At 43.6% G+C, this 20,030-nt stretch overlaps 1 protein-coding gene across 1 annotated transcript in view; it reads right to left on the bottom strand.

The window, feature by feature from the left end:
• The window catches only part of DAW1 (dynein assembly factor with WD repeats 1), a 131,635-nt gene that overhangs the window by 85,554 nt on the left and 26,051 nt on the right, over positions 1-20,030 (bottom strand). The gene's annotated exons all lie outside the window — the stretch shown is intronic.

Raw genomic sequence — 20,030 nt, 5'->3', positions numbered from 1 at the left:
TGCCGACCGCGCACCGTCGAAATACGTCCACAAGGTGGCTCTCCTGGGCGAGATCACGTAATATGACGTCCGACGCGTGAACGGAAATTGGGCGCGCGCGCGCGCCCCCCCGCCGTTCCCGATGATCAGATTCGATGCAGAACTGATCAACCACCAGGTCCAGGCCAATAAAATCTGGCCTGGACCTGGTGATCGCTCTAACCAATGGTTGTCTTCCCCTGGCAATGTTTTGTAAACATTGGCAGGGGAAGTACTGCTCTCTCCCTCGTGTCGGTCTTTCCGTTCCAGACCGAGAGGGAGAGAGCATCTAACCGTGAGTTGCACAACACTACACTGACACCAGGTCACGTAGGCACACAATTCACCCCCCGATCACCCCCCAAATTAACCCATTCACTGCCTGTCACTGTGTCACCCAGTACAGCAATCAGATTTTTTTTTGATCGCTGTACTTGTGTCATTAGTGACAAAAATAAGTGTTAGGGTAATCAGTCTTAGGCCCTAAAAAGTCTAGGGACCCCCCCTAACCCCCCCCCCAATAAAGGTTTAACCCCTTCATTACCCCCTGTCACCAGTGATCACAGTATAAGTGTCACGGGTGATGCAGTTTAGCTAGTTAATTTTTTATAGCATCAAGGCACCCGCCATATTTTTTGCTATAAAGTTTTAACCCCCTGATCGCCCGGCGGGTGATCAAAGTTTGGTTTTAGCGCCAGATAGGGTCTGCGTCGCCCCAGGCAGCGGCCAATAGCGCTAACACCCACGCACGCACCATACGCCTCCCTTTAGTGGTATAGTATCTGATCGGATCGATACTTGATCTGATCAGATCTATACTAGCGTCCCCTGCAGTTTAGGGTTCCCAAAAACGCATGGTTAGCGGGATCAGCCCAGATACCTGCTAGCACCTGCGTTTAGCCCCTTCGCCCAGTCCAGCCCACCAAAGTGCAGTATCGATCGATCGATCACTGACACAAAACACAAAAACACATAACTGCAGCGTTCGCAGAGTCAGGCCTGATCTCTGCGATCGCTAACAGTTTTTTTGGTAGCGCTTGACTCGGTCACTAACAGGTCAGGTGCTTTTTTGCCTGTGAATCTCACCACTGTACCCCTAAATTTAGAGCCCAAAATGGCAAATCGATGGTACAGTGATGAAGAGGCCTACTTGTTTATGAGCCTGACAGATAGTGATGAGGAGGTCACGCATCTGTCAAATTCTTGCTCAGAATACGATCCTGTAGACGACAGTGGCTCCCTGACAGATAGCTCTGACGACGGAGTGGTCCCTGCTAGGGTCAGGCGTACCAGACCCCGATCTTCTGCTGTCGCTGAGGTGCAAGAACCGCAGGGCTCTCGTATGGAAGAGAGAAGTACTAGCGCCGCTATTCCTTCTGGTGAACTGGCAAGCACCAGCGGCCTAGTACATCCTGGTCATATATCCAGCACTGCAGTAACACTTGGTGACGTGGCGAGTCCCATAAGTGCAGTTCAAGCTGGAGAGGTGGCAAGCACGAGTAGTGTCCCGCTGCCACCAAGAAGAAGACAACAAAGACAGGCCCGTCCCCATAGTGCCCTTCCTGCTGCATTCGCCAATCCTGATTGGGTACCCACCACTTCTGCAGCACCCGTACTTCCCCCATTCACTGGCCAACCCGGAATTCAGGTGAATACAGTTGATTTTACATCACTGGATTTTTATTCGCTGTTTTTCACCGAAGATCTCTATAGATCTATTGTGGACCAAAGCAATTTGTACGCTGGTCAATTCTTCGCCGCTAATCCCCAGCTGTCCCTTGCCAGAGATTGGAAGCCAATTACGGTTTCCGAATTTAAGATCTTTCTGGGCCTTTCCCTCATCATGGGCATTACTAAAAAGAGTGAGCTGCGGATGTATTGGTCCACGCACCCAGTTCACCATATGCCCATTTTCTCTGCCTCCATGGCCAGGACACGATACGAGCAGATCTTGCGGTTCATGCATTTTAGTGACAATGAACTCTGTCGTCCTCGGGGAGACCCTGAATTCGATCGGCTCTACAAAATTCGGCCCCTCGTAAACCACTTCAACGAACGGTTTGCAGCCTTGTATAATCCCCATCAAGTTGTCTGCGTTGATGAGTCCCTGGTTAAGTTTTCTGGCCGCTTGTCATTCAAACAATTCCTTCCCAGCAAGCGTGCCAGATACGGGGTCAAGTTGTATAAGCTCTGTGACAGGGCAACAGGCTATACATCTAGCTTTATGGTTTATGAGGGAAAAGACAGTCACGTAGAGCCGGAGAATTGCCCTGATTACATAGGGAGCGCTGGTAAGATAGTGTGGGAATTGGTGTCACCCTTATTCGGAAAGGGGTACCACTTGTACGTGGACAATTATTACACAAGCGTGCCACTTTTTAGTCACCTTTTTGATTATGGAATTGGCGCATGTGGCACCGTGCGACCTAATCGCCGGGGCATCCCCCAACGGCTTGTAGAATCCCGTCTTAGTCGGGGGGAGAGAGCCTGCTTACAGTGTAATAATTTGTTAGCAGTGAAGTGGAGGGATTCACGGAATGTTTTCGTTCTGTCCACGCTTCACGCAGACACGGCAGTCCAAATTCCTACGGCGGCTGGTGTTGTGGAGAAACCCCTCTGTATCCACGAGTACAACCTTAACATGGGAGGGGTGGACCTCAATGACCAGTTGTTGGCGCCGTACCTAATTGCCCGGAGGTCCAAACGCTGGTACAAAAAAGTGTCAGTGTATTTGTTTCAATTGGCTTTGCTGAACGATCATGTGCTATACAGAGCTTCAGGACGGACTGGATCCTTCCTAAAATTCCAGGAAGAGATCGTCGAAGCCCTTCTGTTTCCAGATGGTGCTGTGCCCCACCTTCCCAACGCAAATGCAGTGAGCCGGCTGTATGAGAGGCATTTTCCTTTTGTCCTCCCTGGTACCCCTACCCAAAAAACCCGCCAAAAAAGATGTCGTGTCTGCAGCAAACTCGGATTTAGGCGTGACACCCGCTTTTATTGTCCCGACTGTCCTGACCAACCTGGTCTCTGCATTGGTGTATGTTTCAAACGCTACCACACACTAATTGAGTTTTAGCGTAGGGTACAGCACCACACAGTCCTAGGCACACCAACACAGGGTCTCGGAATATGTGATGGCCATCACATTTTGAGAGACCATAATCTGCAAGGTTCAGTTTACAGTTTTCTTACAGTTTTTATAAAAGTGAAAAAAAGTGGAAAAAAAATTAAAAAAACTCACACAAAAACACAAAAAAAATATAAAATAAAAAATCCAAAAATAGTTGTGGTTGTATTTTTCTCCTCTCTTTATTGTTCTCTTATGTTCACTCTCTACTGTCCACTCACTATTGTTCTATATCTATTCTCTCTATTTTTACAATGTTTTATTGTATTTGCTTTGCAGGTATGGTATGTTATACTGTAATGTTTGTTTTATTGTTAACCATCATTTGTTTAGCAGGTACGCCATTCAGTTGCATCGCGGATTTATTTAGCGTGACAGCAACAGCGTTTGCTCCCACGATTTATAAAGCTGTGACTTCAACGCTGTAGGAGGTGATTTCACCACCACGGTTAAAAAAAAAGCATATATGCCGAAGCATGGGGGCAGCAGGGGCGGAGGAGCGATTTTGCTCCTAATGCCGCGTACATACGGTCGAAATTCCGACGGAGGCTTGCCCATGGAAAAGTTCGACCGTGTGTATGCGGCATAACTTTTTATGCGGGAGGATGCCCCCATGCTTCGGCATGTATATTTTTTAGGCACATGTTGCGTTAAAATTTTTTTTATTTTTTACTGTATTTATTTTTTTGGTATTTGCTTTGCAGGTATGGTATGGTAAGATCTTAATGTTAAAATGTAATGTTACTTTGTTATAATGTTTAACCATCATTTGCTTAGCAGGTACGCCATTCAGTTGCAGCACGGATTTATTTAGCGTGACAGCAACAGCGTTTGCTCCCACGATACATAAAGCCGCGACTCCAACACTGTGGGAGGTGATTTCACCACCACAGTTAAAAAAAGAGCATATATGCCGAAGCATGGGGGCATTAGGGGCGGAGGAGCGATTTTGCTCCTAATGCCGCGTACATACGGTCGAAATTCCGTCGGAAGCTTGCCCGTGGAAAAGTCCGACCGTGTGTATGCGCCATAACTTTTTATGCGGCGTACATACGTGTGTGAGCGGCATAACTTTTTTGCGGGAGGATGCCCCCATGCTTCGGCATATATAAATGGTGCGTGTATGCCCATCATTAGAAGTGGGTGGATGAAGGGAGGTATTCTAATGGTGGGCATACCCACCGATCAATCTTTTTTTCGTTCAGCCAACAGGCTGCATGAAAAAAAAAAAAGATTACAATACATGTCCAACAAGAACCATCAACGTATGGTATGTTGCTGGACTTTGAATGGTTATACCAGAATGATGCCTGCGGGTTTAGGTATCATCTTGGTATCATTCTTTTCAGCCAGCGGTCGGCTTTCATGTAAAAGCAGTCCTAGCGGCTAATTAGCCTCTAAACTGCTTTTACAAGCAGTGGGAGGGTATGTCCCCTCCCCGGATATAAACTGCGCCATTGGGAAAGTGGGAAAACATTTTATCACACCGATCTTGGTGTGGTCAGATGCTTTAAGGGCAGAGGAAAGATCTAGGGTCTAATAGACCCCAATTTTTTCAAAAAAGAGTACCTGTCACTAACTATTGCTATCATAGGGGATATTTACATGCCCTAAGATGGCAATAAAAATTATAAAAATAATAAAAAAAAGTAAGGAACAGTTTAAAATAAAATTAAAAAAGCAAATTAAATAATAATAAAAAAAAAAAAAAAAAAAAAAAAAAAGCACCCCTGTCCCCCCCTGCTCTTGCGCAAAGGCGAACGCAAGCGTCGGTTTGGCGTCATATGTAAACAGCAATTGTACCATGCATGTGAGGTATCACCGCGAAGGTCAGATCGAGGGCAGTAATTTTAGCAGTAGACCTCCTCTGTAAATCTAATGTGGTAACCCGTAGAGGCTTTTAAAGGCTTTTAAAAATGTATGTAGTTTGTCGCCACTGCGCATTTGTGCGCAATTTTAAAGCATGTCGTGTTTGGTATCTATGTACTCGGCCTAAGATCATCTTTTTTATTTCATCAAACATTTGGGCAATATAGTGTGTTTTAGTGCATTAAAATAAAAAAATATGTATTTTTGCCCAAAAAAATGCATTTGAAAAATCGCTGCGCAAATACTGCGACGTAAAAAAAAATGCAACACCCACCATTTTAATCTGTAGGGCCTTTGCTTTAAAATAATATATAATGTTTGGGGGTTCAACTTAACTTTCTTGCAAAAAAATAATATGTTTTTATGTAAACAAACAGTGTCAGAAAGGGCTTTTTCTTCAAGTGGTTAGAAGAGTGGGTAATGTGTGACATAAGCTTCTAAATGTTGTTCATAAAATGCCAGGACAGTTCAAAACCCCCCCAAATGACCCCATTTTGGAAAGTAGACACCCCAAGCTATTTGCTGAGAGGCATCTCGAGTCCATGGAATATTTTATATTTTGACACAAGTTGTAGGAAAGAGAATTATTATTATTTTATTTTATTTTTTTTGCACAAAGTTGTCACTAAATGATATATTGCTCAAACATGCCATGGGCATATGTGGAATTACACCCCAAAATACATTCTGCTGCTTCTCCTGAGTACGGGGATACCACATGTGTGAGACTTTTTGGGAGCCTAGCCGCGTACGGGACCCCAAAAACCAATCACCACCTTCAGGCTTTCTAAGGGTGTAAATTTTTGATTTCACTCCTCACTACCTATCACAGTTTCGGAGGCCATGGAATGCCCAGATGGCACAAAACCCCCCCAAATGACCCCATTTTGGAAAGTAGACACCCCAAGCTATTTGCTGAGAGGTATGTTGAGTATTTTGCAGATCTTGCTTTTTGTCACAAAGATTTGAAAATTGAAAAAAGAAAAAAAATATATATATATATCTTTCTTCATTTTCAAAAATAAATGAGCGCTGTAAAATACTCACCATGCCTCTCAGCAAATAGCATGGGGTGTCTACTTTCCAAAATGGGGTCATTTGGGGGGGTTGTGTGCCATCTGGGAATTCCATGGCCTCCGAAACTGTGATAGGCAGCGAGGAGTGAAATCAAAAATTTGCGCCCTTAGAAATCCTGAAGGCGGTGCTTGGTTTTCGGGGCCCCGTACGCGGCTAGGCTCCCGAAAAGTCCCACACATGTGGTATCCCCGTACTCAGGAGAAGCAGCAGAATGTATTTTGGGGTGCAATTCCACATATAACCATGGCATGTGTGAGCAATATATCATTTAGTGACAACTTTGTGCAAAAAAAAAAAAGTTTGTCATATTCCAGCAACTGGTGGCAAGATATAAAATATTCCATGAACTCAAAATGCCTCTCAGAAAATAGCTTGGGGTGTCTACTTTCCAAAATGGGGTCATTTGGGGGGGGTTGTGTGCCATCTTGGCCTTTTATGGCCTTCAATACTGTGATAGGTAGTGATCGGTAGTGAGGAGTGAAATCAAAAATGTATGCCCTTAGAAATCCTGAAGGCCGTGCTTGGTTTTCGGGGTCCCGTACGCGGCTAGGCTCCCAAAAAGTCCCACACATGTGGTATCCCCGTACTCAGGAGAAGCTGCAGAATGTATTTTGGGGTGTAATTCCACATATGCCCATGGCATGTGTGAGCAATATATCATTTAGTGACAACTTTGTGCAAAAAAAAAAAAAAATTGTCATATTCCCGCAACTTGTGGCAAAATATTAAATATTCCATGGACTCAACATGCCTCTCAGCAAATAGCCTGGGGTGTCTACTTTCCAAAATGGGGTCATTTGGGGGGGGTTTGTGCTATTTGGGCATTTTATGGCCTTCAAAACTGTGATAGGTAGTGAGGAGTGAAATAAAAAATTTGCGCCCTTAGAAATCCTGAAGGCGATGCTTGGTTTTCGGGGTCCCGTACGCGGCTAGACTCGCAAAAAGTCCCACACATGTGGTATCCCCGTACTCAGGAGAAGCAGGAGAATGTATTTTGGGGTGCAATTCCACATATAACTATGGCATGTGTGAGCAATATATCATTTAGTGACAACTTTTTGTAATTTCTTTTTTTTTTTTTTGTCATTATTCAATCACTTGTTACAAAAAAAAAAATATTCAATGGACTCAACATGCCTTTCAGCAGGTTCCTTGGGGTGTCTACTTTCCAAAATGGGGTCATTTGGGGGGGTTTTGTACTTCCCTGCTATTTTAGCACCTCAAGAATTGAGATAGGCAGTCATAAAATAAAAGCTGTGTAAATTCCAGAAAATGTACCCTAGTTTGTAGATGCTATAACTTTTGCGCAAACCAATAAATATACGCTTATTGGCATTTTTTTTACTAAAGACATGTGGCTGAATACATTTTGGCCAAAATGTATGACTAAAATTGAGTTTGTTCGATTTTTCTTATAACAAAAAGTAGAAAATATCATTTTTTCTCAAAATTTTCGCTCTTTTTCCGTTTATATCGCAAACATTAAAAATCGCAGAGGCAATCAAATACCATCAAAAGAAAGCTCTATTTGTGGGAAAAAAAGGACGCAAATTTTGTTTGGGTACAACATTGTATGGCCGCGCAATTACCAGTTAAAGCAGCGCAGTGGAAAATTGTAAAAACACCTCTGGTCTTAAGGCTGACAAATGGTCCGGTGGGAAAGTGGTTAATAGCAGAAAGTGAAAAAGTTGTTTTTTTCTCAAAGCTTTTGGTATTTTTTTGTTTATATAATACAATTTAAAAAAACCTCAGTGGTGATAAAACACCTCTAAAAACAGCTCAATTTGTGTGAAAAAAATGATACCACGTTCATTTGCATACAACATTGCATGCCTATTACCAGTTGATGTAGCAAAAAATGGCCTGGTCATGAAGTGAATAAAACCTTCCAGAGCTCAAGTGGTTAAAATATAAACCCAATGAGAATAAATATATAAAAAATGAGTAAAATATATCCAAAACGTATATATGTATCAGTTTTTGAATATATTGTACTCTTTTTATATATTTATTCTCATTAGGTTGATATTTTTATCAGAATGTATTGTACTTTTTAGTAAAACGGAGAGAGCGGTTCAGACCTCTATCAGATTTTCCTGAGGATATATATATAACTTGAAGTCCATGGTGCAGATGTATATCATTTAATAAAGTAATTTCTGTACGCAGACATTGCCTGCCTTCACAAAATCTTTCCCTCTTGTGGGTCAATAAGGATGCTGTCAAGGAGTCAGAGATTATTAAAACAGCCATATGTAAGGATTCTAATTTCCCAGAGGGACAAGCTGCACTGCCAACATTCTGGAGCTGTAAACACATTACAAAAATTGCCACATATCTAAAATCAAGTGTGTAATACAATGACTAAGTGCCAAAGGCCAATCAAATATTTATTTTGAGCAATGTGTATGTCAGGACAGGTTAAATGTCAAGTTTATCTGATCTGTTCTGCCAGCATTTAATAATCTCCCATGTAATACTTTCAATAAAAGCCTAGGTGAAATCTAATTGGTTTCTGTGTTTATCGCCAAACTTTTACCTCTGCATTACATATTTTTTACGAATGTGTCAAAAAAATGTATGAAGCCTCGTACACACGACCGAGGAACTCGACGGGCGAAACACATCGTTTTGCTTGTCGAGTTCCTTGTTAGGCTGTCGAGGATCTCGGCGAGCCAATTTTCTCCATTCCCGTAGAGGAAAAAGAAGACATGCTCTCTTTTTGGCTCGACGTGATCCTCGGCGGTTTCCTCGTTGAAAAGTGTACACACGACCGGTTTCCTCGGCAAAAAAAACAACCCAGCAAGCTTCTTGCTGTTTTTTGCCGAGAAACTCGGTCGCGTGTACGAGGCCTAAGGCATGTACACATTACATACATGAACTGTTTCACTGAATGCATACATTTTGCAAAAGAGCTTAGAGCGCAAGGAAAATCTAACTATATCTATTTTTAAAAATTCCCCCCCCCCCCCCTTCTTTTCCAAGTTATCCTACTCAATCTGTATAAAACAGATCTGTATACTTACCTATTTTTAATTTGCACCAATCCTGTCACATGATCCTGCAGCTCTGAGTAAGGTAGCGCTCAACAACAGCTCTGAATTTCAGGAGCCATGACGTCACCCATAGGTTCCCATAGCCCAGTCGTTGTTGGTGCTTATTCCCCTCCCCTGCAGCAGCTGCTCACTGGCACAGGTTACCAGATCTGCAGGATGACCGAAACCAGTCAGGCTGTGTTTGTCTGAGTACAAAAAGGTAAGCCACTGCCCCCACCTATAACTGGCACATGCAGCAAGGAGCATTGGAGGGCAACGTATGTCAGAAAAATGCCAAGGTAAATTACAAGCTCACTTACCGACCAGCTTGTGGACAACCAAATGAACTTGTCTAACAGTATGCATTAAAAACAATATATTTGCAAATGCACGCATAAGCTACAATCCCCGCCAAGGCACCCTGTGTTTGTCTTTAACAGCCACCTGCTCCCATGATGGCTTTGGCACCGGCAGTCTGGAACTGATGGCCCCCTGGCTTTCACACATCTATCTAGTGATGACTGATAAGTGAAGACTGATGATATGAGAGGATATCACCCACTGCAGGACTGATAAGTACAAATATACCACTTAAGAGACTTGCCATAATACCCACCTGTATGTTTATGGACAACAACAAATTACTATTTACTATGTATGGAGTTACTGCCTGTATTTGGATCAAGGCTGTTGTGTGGGACTGCTGTCCAATGATTTTACTGCTATAGAGCAGTACACACAATGAAATGTGTACAAATATACAATGTGCCATATTCTTGAAGAGTTCATGTGGCATGGAGAGCATGTGTTGACTGGCTGATTTTCACAGTGTACAAGTTCCTGGGAGGGAAGGGCATTACTTTGGTGTAACAGTTTTACCCTTTTATACATATGACTTCCTCTGGACCAGGAACTACTGTGATTTACATCTGTGCACGGGAAACAAGGAGCCATACATATCCGTGTTGGGTTGAACCCCTTATTAGTCAATTACCTCCTCTGGACCACAGGTGTTTCAAACTATGGCTGTCTAACTACCACTTGGACTCCCTGACTGGTTTATTAAAGCATTTGATTGCACTGCATAACTCTCTATAGTGGTACTGAACAATTCCTGCTCCAAATGATCTGTGATCACTCATGGACAGAGACTCCATACATAGCCATACAAGTAAGGTAGATGTGTTTCTCCCACAACAAGTTTTCTTAAAGTGACATTCCTGCAAAATACGGATAAATGAATTTTCTTTTTCTTGCAGGTGATTATTACTCAGTTTTTTGATGGACTCTTTTGTAGTCAATATATGCTCTAGGGGTGGCCACCCTCCCTAATTCAAGCAATATGTGATTAAGCATATACAATATATGGGGTATTTAGCTTGATTGATAGGCTCATGTTCAAATTTACATCGATGAGCCAGATTATAGGAGCAGGCTGGCTGCAAAAATGTTTTAATATCTTGTGATATGTTTTTTTTTTATGTATATTCTTGCAATAAAAGTAAAATTGTTGTACATTAATGGGAGTACTCTCATGCTCACATTCGTCCTCACCCCCCTTTCCTCAGAAGATATGATAAGACTTTGGGTTATATATACCCGATTTCAAAATCCTTGATAGGGGGGAGGGAGGGGTTGAGCATTATGCACAATATTCTGAGTAGTGTTTTTCATATGACTGCCCCCACCTTATACATACCCGAGCCCCATCTCGATCCAGCAATGTGCATGATAACAGCAGCCTCACACAGCAGCGGGAACTGTTGGCTCCTGCTGCAGTCAATCACCAGCCAGTGAAGAGAGAGCAGGGGCAGGGCCAAGCCACACTATGTGTGTGAATAGATTACCCTTCTTCTTTAAGGTTCAGTTCACATATATGTGAATTGGATGCATCCAATTCGCATGACATGTGAACCAGCAGCCTTCTGTATGGAGCTATGACTTTTACAGCAAAGTAATACACTTCTGTATGTAAATTAGGAACGTTTAACCACTTAAACACCAAGGCCCAGATCCACAAAGAAGTTACGTCGGCGTATCTATTGATACGCCGCGTAACTTCTAGGATGCTCCGGCGTATCTTTGTTTTGTATCCACAAAACAAGATACGCCTGAAGCTGGGCTAGATCCGACTGACGTACGTCTTAGTACGCCATCGGATCTAAGGTGCATATTTATGCTGGCCGCTAGGTGGCGCTTCCGTTGATTTCCGCGTCGAGTATGCAAATTAGCTAGATACGCCAATCCACAAACGTACGTCCGCCCGGCGCATTTTTTTACGTCGTTTACGTAAGGCTATTTTCGGCGTAACGTTACCCCTGCTCTATGAGGCGTATGCCATGTTAAGTATGGACGTCGGGCCAGCGTCAAATTTTCCGTCGTGTACGTCGTTTGCGTAAAACGTTCGCGAATAGGGCTTTGCGTAAATTACGTTCATGTCGAAAGCATTGACTATTTGCAACGTGATTTCGAGCATCCGCACTGGGATACCCCCACGGACTGCGCATGCGCCGTTCAAAAAAACGTCATTTACGTGGGGTCAAGTAGAATTAACATAAAACACGCCCACATCTTTGTCATTTGAATTCCGCGCCCTTACGCCGACACAGTTACGCTACGCCGCCGTAACTTACGGCGCAAATTCTTTGTGGATACTGAAAATACGCTGGAAGTTACGGCGGCGTAGTGTATCTGAGATAAGCTACGCCAGGATAATATATGCGCCGAGGTACGTGGATCTGGGCCCAAACCTTTTTCTGACAGTTGCTGTTTTCAAGTTAAAATCATTTTTTTTCTCCTAGAAAATTACTTAGAACCCCAAACATTATATATATTTTTTTAGTAGAGACCCTAGAGAATAAAATGGTGGTTGTTGAAATATTTTATGTCGCACTGTATTTGCGCAGCGGTCCTATAAAATGCAATTTTTTGGGGAAAAATTATTTTAATGAATAAAAAAAAACTAACCAGTAAAGTTAGCCCAATTTTTTTCTGTATAATGTGAAAGATTTTACGCCACGAGAATCGTGATCTTTATTTTAAGCAAAAAAATCGTAATTCTTATTTTAGCCAAAATCGTGCAGCTCTAGAGAAGAGCATGAATGAGACAGAGTGATAATTATACAACAAGTTATACGCAATTACTCAATAAAGTAGTAATAATTTCCATAGCAGCACTGGGAGGTCATACCAGCCGAAGAACAGATATACAAGGACAACGGTCCGTGGGTAAACCCTTTAGTAAATAAACCCCATTGTGTAATTAAAAGTGGGGTATGCCTGTATACCAATGGGCGCCACATATGAGGCCGACCTGTAGTACATTGGACATGCAGTAGTAAATTTATATAGCAGCAATGTCATCAACATCACAAGTGCAAGCATTTTGTAGCCATTTATCCCATATTTTATGATACTTAGTAGGACACCCTCTATGAGCATACAACATTTTCTTGTAGGGTAGCATACAGTCGGAGGAAGCGCCCTGAGCCACACCCAGGCAATTAGCATTCTAGAATTTCCTGGTAGATGGCTGCGCTGACTTTGGACTTGGTAAAACACAGTGGACCAACTCCAGCAGATGACACGGCTCCCCAAATCATCACTGACTGTGGACAATTCTGCATTTCATTTGGAAATCAAGGTCCTAGAGTTTGGAGGAAGAGTTGAGAAGCACAGAATCCAAGTTGCATGAGGTCCAATGTGAAGTTTCCACAGTCAGTAATGATTTGGGGAGCCATGTCATCTGCTGGTGTTGGTCCACTGTGTTTTATCAAGTCCAAAGTCAGCGCAGCCATCTACCAGGAAATTATAGGGAATTTCTTGCTTTCCTTTGCTGACCAGCTTTATGGAGATGCTGATTTAATTTTCCAGCAGGACTTGGCACCTGCCCACACTGCCAAAAGTACCAATAGTTGGTTTAATGACCATGGTATCACTGTGCTCGATTGGCCACCTAAACCCCATAGAGAATCTATGGAGTATTATTAAGAGGAAGATAAAAGACCCCAGACTAGGGCTGCACGATTCTGGAAAAAATTAGAATCACGGTTCTTTTGCTTAACATGAAGATCACGATTCTCTCACGATTCTTAAAAACGTATTTCAGGCTATTAAAGGGGGGCATGTGAGGAGTGGACTTAAAATACCGGCAACCACTATCCATTATAATATATTATGAATTTTACCACCACCTGTGTTCCTGGTTTCATCCCCTGGATGACAGGAGCAGCTCTGCAGTGCATGCTGGGGCTTGTAGTCCCAGCCCAGATGCCCAGGATCCCATGGTGTTAATGGAGGTGCAGGGCATGTTGGGACTTCTATCACAGGCTGTAATGAACATGCAGCACATGCTGGTAATTACAGTTCTATCACAGGCTGTAATGTAGGTGCAGCATATGCTGGGACATATAGTGCCAGTCCAGCTACTCAGGACTCCGGGCTGTAATGGACATTCAAAGCAGTTCTATCACAGGCTATAGTGAAGCTGCACGGCATGCTGGGACTTGTAGTTCCAGCCAAACCACTCAGGACTCCAGGCTGCAATAGAAATGCAAAGCATGCTGGGACTTTTAGTTCTATCACAGACTGCAAGAGAGGAGCAAGGCATGCCAGAGCTTTTAGTTCTATCACAGGCTACAATGATTCTGCAGAGTACAATGGGACTTGTAGCTCTATTAGAGACTGCAAGAGAGGTGCAGAGCCAGCTGGGACTTGTAGTTCTATCACAGGCTGCAAGAGAGGTGCAGAGCATGCTGGGACTTATAGTTCTAGCCGAGCTACCCAGAAACCTAGGCTACAAAGATAAAGTGAAAAGCATTCATGCTGGGGCTTGTAGTTCTATCACAGGCTACAATAGAAGAGCAAGGCATGCTGGAGCTTCTAGTCCTATCTCAGGCTGCTAGAGAGGTGCTTGCTATAGGACCTGTAGTCCCCCAGTGTAAACACATGCAGGAGGTCTCCCTGTGCCATTGGCAGCACATAGGTGTGTATGTCCCCGTCACAGTCTCAGATGATACGAGCCACCCTCCAGCCCAGTGTCCGGGAGATAGGAGCCGCTGTGGGGAGGCTCGACCTTGTCCCTCCTCTATGGACACCACACACATAGTGCACCCTCCCCACCCCCACTGATAAGAAGCGGGAACTCAACTCAGTACCAACCTGTTGATTTCAGGGAGAATCCAAAAGCAGTGGGTAGGATGTAGCCCGTGTCAGCGTGAAGAGAGCTGTAGTCCCGAGCGCAAGGGGAGCGCCTCAGCCTGAAACTACAACTCCCAAGGTGCACTGCGCTCCCCCAGCTTCTTATACAGCATTCTGATTTTACGTTCAGACACAGAAGAATCGCGGGTCATCCCGCGGGGAGATCGCGGGCGGGGAGAATCGAGATTGCGATTCTCTCCGCGATTAATCGTGCAGCTCTACCCCAGACCCAACAATACAGACAAGGTCAAAGCCGCTATCAAAGATACCTGGGCTTCCATATCACCTCAGCAGTGCCACAGGCTGATTGCCTCCATGCCACGCCACATTGATGCAGTAATTCATGCAAAAGGAGCCCCAACCAAGTATAGAGTGCATACTTTACTGTACATGGACATACTTTTCAGTAAGCCAACATTTCTGTATTAAAAATCCTTAATTTTTTTGGGCCTTATGTAATATTCAAATGTTCTGAGATACAGAATTTGGGATTTCACTAGCTATAAGACATAATCATCAAAATAAAATAAAAAAGAAATGCTTGAAATATATCACTCTGTGTGTAACACATCTATATAAAATATATGAGTTTCACTTTTTAAACTGAATTACTGAAATAAATAAATTTTTTGATGATATTCTAATTTTATGAGATGCACCTGTAAATAAAAAGGTACACAGAAAAACCTTTGTGTTTTTTTTAGGCAGCACTAAATAAAACCCTTTATTTTTTTACCAAAAACCCAAAACAATGATAACCGGTGACACTTCTAGTGTACTACTATACCCTTTGTTGCCATCACTGCATTTTATTCTCAGTGTCTGAGGCCCCGTACACACGTCCGAGGAACTCGACGGGAAAAACACATTGTTTTGCTCGTCGAGTTCCTTGTGAAGCCACCGAGGATCTCGGCGAGCCAAGTTTCCTCATTGACTAACGAGGAAATGGAGAACATGTTCTCTATTTGGCCCGACGAGATCCTCGTCGGCTTCCTCGGCCAAAAGTGTACACACCACCAGGTTTCTCGGCAGAATACGGCTCCGATCGAGTTTCTGGCTGAATTCTGCCGAGAAACTCGGTCGTGTGTACGGGGCCTCATTGTTCACTGACTTTTCTCTATGCTCATACCTTTACACTTTTCTTCTATTTTTGGATATTCTTAGGCATATAAATCCATCTTTTTTTAGCTCTTTTACTTTACGTTTCCCACACTTTCTGTGTAACCTGATTCTTCCCTTCTTCTCATTATCTCACCCACGCCACAAAGCTCCCTTCTTTCCATTCATCTTTATCTGTAGGATTTTAATGACGTATCGCTGCGGATCCTGAGTTTCTCCATTCCAGCACAGTTACAAAACTGACACAAACTACAAACAATTCTCTGTAATAATATAAATGAAACATAAGGTACACTGCCATATACTGTATCTGCACAGAACAGACACCCGTCCTCTCATATTTTGTACATTAAATAATGCAAATTATGTGTTAAAAATGGACAAAACATGCATAAACGTATGCAGTAACGTACATCAAATATGCAGGTTACTGCGGAAACTGATAAAGGGCACAGAGGCTCCCAGATATACAGTGCTTGTAACAGAGGTCATATGCATATGTACAAAAGGCTAAAATAATAATGTAACCACTTCTAAAGCTTTCCCTGTAGGTGAGATAATTAGGATATTAGCGCTATTTTTATTTATTTATTTATTTATTTTTAGCTATCCTCTTAGCATTAAAATTCCTCATTGACTTGCAATAGTAAGCTATTTATAAAACAACAGCTCCCTCTACTGACTATATTTGTACATGTCACTAATAAAGCAAGCGCAAAAGGACCCGTGACCTCGCAAGACCAGATAGAAGACTCCAGAAAAAAGGTATGTATTCACAAATAAAATAAAATAATAAAGGTGACCTGTCAGGGGTTGACCAATCTGGAGTTGAGCTTTAAATGTAATGCCGCATACACACCATCACTTTATGTGATGAAAAAAAAAAAACATTTTCTGTGAAGTAAAAAATTACATTTTTGAAACTTCAATTTTCAAAGACGAAGTTGCCTACACACCATCGTTTTTCTCACAATGTTCTAGCAAAGCGAGGTTACGTTCACCACGTTTTTCCATTGAAGCTCGCTTTATAAGTAGCTTCTGGGCATGCGCGGATGAAAAAACGTCGTTTTAAACGTCGTTTTTTGCTACACACGGTCAATTTCTGTGAAGTAAAAGTTGACGTTTTGAAAAACGACACATAAAATTGAAGCATGCTTCAATTTTTTTTGGTCGTTTTTTAGAAGACATAAAACGACGTTTTCCCCCACACACGGTCAATTAAAGTGACGTTTTTAAAAACGTCATTTTTTTTCATCACATAAAGTGATGGTGTGTACGCGGCATTAGGGTTTATTTATTTTAGGCATTGTACATGGATGGAATAATCAACCTGCAAGCCGAACAAAAAAATTCTATGGGGTAGATCCACAAAGAAATTACGCCGGCGTATCTACTGATACGCCGGCGTAATTTCAAAATTCCCGCGTCGTATCTTTGTTTTGAATCCTCAAAACAAGATATGACGGCATCTCGGCTAGATCCGACAGGCGTACGTCTTCGTACGCCGTCGGATCTAAGATGCAATTTGTCGGCATCCGCTAGGTGGCGTTCCCGTTGTAATCCGCGTTGAGTATGCAAATGAACTATTTCCGACGATCCACGAACGTACGACCGGCCATCGCATTTTTTTACGTCGTTTCCGTTCCGCTTTTTCCGGCATATAGTTAAAGCTGCTATATGGTGGCGTACTCAATGTTAAGTATGGCCGTCGTTCCCACGTATAATTTTGAAAATTTTACGTCGTTTGCGTAAGTCGCCCGTGAATGGGGCTGGACGCCATTTACAATCACGTCAAAACCAATGACGTCCTTGCGACGTCATTTGGAGCAATGCACCCTGGGAGTTTTTACGGACGGCGCATGCGCAGTTCGTTCGGCGTGGGGACGCGCTTCATTTAAATGAAACACGCCCCCTACCCGCCGGATTTGAATTCCGCGCCCTTACGCCGCGATAGATACGCTACGCCGTCGTAACTTACGGCGCAAATTCGTTGAGGATTCAAACAAATGCAAAGTAAGTTACAGCGGCGTAGCGTATCTTACATACGCTGTGCCCTGCGCCGATGTATGTGGATCTGCCCCTATGTGTATAGCCAGCTTTCAGCTGGCCGTACACGGTTAGATTTTCATTTGAACATTCATAGAAAAATCATTTGGGGGAACATTCTTTTTTTGCTGTCACTGAGACAACTAATTTTAGACAATTAAATAGGTTGTAAACTCTTCCATATACCCAGTGAAGTGACTAGCCGCAGGTAATACACAGAGAAGAAAGAAATCCTACATAAGTTGTACCTGTCTATCTGTCTTCTCATCTCTACATCCATTCAAAGACAAAATATTTAAAGCTTGTCTGAGAGTTCAGAAAAAAAGGGGATGCGGAGAGCTGAAGTGAGGCCCCGTACACACGACCAGTTTCCTCGGCAGAATTCAGCTTCCGACCGAGTTTCTGGCTGAATTCTGCCGAGAAACCCGGCCGTGTGTACAATTTCGCCGAGGAAGCCGACGAGGACCTCGGCGAGGAAATAGAGAACATGTTCTCTATTTCCTCGTTGTTCTATGGGATCTCTCGGCCCGCCGAGCTCCTCGGCGGCTTCAGGGCTGAACTGGCCGAGGAACTCGATGTGTTTGGCACGTCGAGTTCCTCGGCCGTGTGTACGGGGCCTCACACTCTGCAGAGCTCAGTGAGGAGAGATCTGAGAGCTGACTGGAGGGAAGGGACACACCCCCCGTGTTAGCTGGCCTTCCCCAAATAGATGCATACAGGATAAAACAGCCTTTTTACACAATGCAGATGATTAACCCCTTGAGTTCCACAATGACGCTTTAAAATGACGGTATGACAAGACGGGACTGTACAGCAACCGGAAGTGGCGTTCACGCACCACCGGAAGTGATGATCCGTGTGTTTTGAATAATTAGGTCAGGTGAGAAATGACACATACCCTATGTCGCTGCAACGGGGTATTTCTGGCATCTCTACCGTTTGAATGCAATATTATTGTGCCTGTTTGTGAGTATATTTTCATCGGGCTGTTATTTAATAAATGCTTTTAATTGATTTGACGATATCACACTATTTGGAGTCTCATTTCTCCTATATATTATCCGCTGGGGAATGTGCACTGACGGAATCTATTTGAACCCTGAGGTGGTTAACTGCAATACTTTCTGGTGAGTTCACATCCAACTGGGGAGCGGAGACACGTTTGTTCATGCGATGTGGTGTCGGATCAAGATATCAACTGTTGGCCCCTAGATTTTGCTGCATCAAGTTTTATTTATGGACTTTTTCTAATTTTGCACATTATCACTATTTGGTGTGTAATTAAATGTGTTTCATCTTAGCGCTACTGTTTGCCCCTATTCATTATATACTTCTCTGGACTACATACAAAAATATTTTTTACCACTACATTAGGTAATTTATCTGCTCACCTTTTTGATACCTTTGCCCCTTTAGTATTTAGTTGTGATTTTGACCCACATCCTTAGTGATGCTATATTCCCTCTAGCTCATTCATTATATCACACTCATAGGCCCCGTACACACGACCAGTTTCCTCGGCAGAATTCAGCTTCCGACCGAGTTTCTGGCTGAATTCTGCCGAGAAACCCGGCCGTGTGTACACTTGCGGCCGAGGAAGCCGACGAGGAGCTCGACGAGGAAATAGAGAACATGTTCTCTATTTCCTCGTTGTTCTATGGGAGCTCTCGGCCCGCCGAGCTCCTCGGCGGCTTCAGGGCTGAACTGGCCGAGGAACTCGATGTGTTTGGCACGTCGAGTTCCTCGGCCGTGTGTACGGGGCCATATCCTCTATACGGATTTGTGGTGTTGGGTTTCTATTATATTATATTTCACTAGTGGTTATGCTGTGATGTTTTTTTTAAATAAAGGTATGCTTTTCAAAACCGACTTATCTTTTAGCCACTCCCACCCACCTCATTCAAAGTCTAGAAAATTCTCCCTCTTTGCTACTTGTATATCAAAAGCTGGAGTTCAGCTTTAAGTGTGGTGGCTGCATTTGTTTTTTTCCAGACTTGTGTCCATTTATAATCACTTGGTAATCTGCCAGTAACACAATTACTGCCCTAGGATGACAACGCTTACTCACTGTTCTGTTACTATCAGGGTTGTCTGATACCTAGCCTGACCCGACACTTGGTCAGCAGCGAGCGGACTCTGGGTGGAGAGGGCGGGTGGTGTCAGTAGGCAGATCTGGCCGCCTCAGTGGGCAGATCGGGCAAACAAATTCAGTAGGCGGATCGGGGGGAGTGGGCGGGCGGCCTCAGTGGGTGGAGCGGTCGCCGTCATCTTGGCACACCCTGAACTTGGCCACAGTAAGCCAGCAAGCTGACACCTTGTTACACCCAGCCCATGTAGTTCGAGCTGGGTGTAACAAGATGTCTGCTGATACTTACTGATGCCGAGTGCAGGGTGTACCAAGATGGGCGCTGCAGCATAGCATTTCCTCATGTCCTTTATTGCTGCATTCCAGTGCCTGCCCATAAGTGCCAGCCACCTGTCAGTGCCATCAGTGCCCATAAGTGCCGCCTATCAGTGCCAGCCACCTGTCAGTGCCATCA

The sequence above is a fragment of the Rana temporaria genome, chromosome 4, assembly GCF_905171775.1.
Source record: "Rana temporaria chromosome 4, aRanTem1.1, whole genome shotgun sequence".
NCBI classification, from domain to species: Eukaryota; Metazoa; Chordata; class Amphibia; order Anura; family Ranidae; genus Rana; species Rana temporaria.
Note: the sequence above shows the minus strand (reverse complement) of the source record. Positions and strands in the feature narration are given on the sequence as shown.